Source organism: Pteropus vampyrus, unplaced genomic scaffold (assembly GCF_000151845.1).
Source record: "Pteropus vampyrus isolate Shadow unplaced genomic scaffold, Pvam_2.0 Scaffold133, whole genome shotgun sequence".
Lineage (NCBI taxonomy): Eukaryota > Metazoa > Chordata > Mammalia > Chiroptera > Pteropodidae > Pteropus > Pteropus vampyrus.
In genome coordinates this window covers 36,640-38,247 of record NW_011888914.1, presented here as the reverse complement: position 1 = coordinate 38,247, position 1,608 = coordinate 36,640, and the positions used below count along the sequence as shown (strand labels likewise).

At 34.5% G+C, this 1,608-nt stretch overlaps 1 pseudogene; it reads right to left on the bottom strand.

Moving 5' to 3' along the window:
* Positions 1 to 391: 391 nt before the first annotated feature.
* LOC111744371 lies at positions 392 to 509 on the bottom strand (annotated as a pseudogene).
* Positions 510 to 1,608: the final 1,099 nt, after the last annotated feature.

Below are 1,608 nucleotides of genomic sequence, written 5' to 3'. Positions count from 1 at the left end.
TTCTTTATATGTATTAATACCATCACTCCAGTGTTTAAATTAATATTTTTCTCAAAATTTTGCCTAACATATTCAGAAGTAATCATCTAATCTGTATTACCAAAGCCTCAGTAAGAGAGGAAATTCGGGATGTTGTAACTTCTTAATAAGAGATTGGTTTAAATTTCTTTTCTGTCTTAACTTTATCTCCTTTTCTCCTTAACATCTTTTCTCAGATTTATCACGGGAGACTATTTGATTAACTCAGTCCAATAGATGGATTGTTATTCTTTGGAGCAGGAGTCTTCCCCATCTATTTGGGTGTACTTAGATTTAAGGGAAGGCATATGTCCCATATTCAAAATGGGCAGCCATAGGCGATAGTTGAAAAGGTTCTTTTTTTTTTTTTAAACGCCTGCAGCACCTGATATTCCTAGGTGGTCTCCCATCCAAGTACTAACCGGGCCCAACCCTGCTTAGCTTCCAAATCTGACGAGATCGGGCATGTTTCAGATGGCATGGCTGTGGACAGAAGGTTCTTTTAGAGAAGACTGAGAACTGGAAATAGTGATCATAACCTTCAAAATATCTTGTCAACTCAAGCATTTTCAAGGTCATTAGCAAACAGCCAGTTTTCAGTAATCATTCTAACTTGAAAAAGCAAGGATTACACCTGCATGTGAATAAATTCAGCTAATATTTTGTTATAAACGATATAGGAACTTTTTTATCATGTATGTATCATGATTAGCTTTCTGGAAGAAGAGGCTACACTGAATATATTATTTTATTAGTATTATAAGAAATGCCTCAGATCTTCATCAAGGTATAATAAAATGTTCAAATAAAATAGCCAACTTGTAATTACAGTAGTAATAGAATCTGCTCTGTTATCTGATCCATGGGTCTGCCACAGGAAGCTCTGCAAATCTTTGCCAAAGAAGAGAGAATAGATTTACATTCACATCCACTTTTCTCCAGAAATGAGACTCAAAAGAACTTCATGCATTTTGAAGAGCATTCCAAGGTGCACTCTAGTTAGACTCGCCTGTCACATAGAAGTATTTCATTCAATTTAGCAAAAATATGTTTATTGTAGCTTAAGAATGCAAGTTTTGTAGGGAGATTAAAAAAAAGAAATATGCTCCTAGAGCTTAAGTATTTATGATTATAAAATACACATTAATTTATGAACAATGCTGTTAGAATATGATAAAGTGTTAATGTGTGTGATATAAACTATGTGAAAGAGTAGTTCTGAGCAAGAGTTATTAAGGAACTTTTCCAGGCGTGATGTGCAGTGACTTTGATGAATGGATAAGTTTTGGATAAATGAAGGGAAAGAGGAAGCACCCTGAGTGGAGGAATACCATAAAGTGTGTTGCATTAAAGATTAGGATACTAAAAACAATAGGCTGAAACTGTTTATAATTTTGCAAGAAATCTTTGGAGAAGTATAAGGAGAACATATACTCTCTGCCACAATTTTATGAGGGATGTTGTTGTGCTTTGTGAAATCAGCCCTGGAAAATTATGCTGAACAAGTCTGATGAATTTGAAAAAGAGGTTTCATATCTTTGCTAACCTAACTGAATATTTAATGACTCAGGCAAGATGCGTGTGTCATTT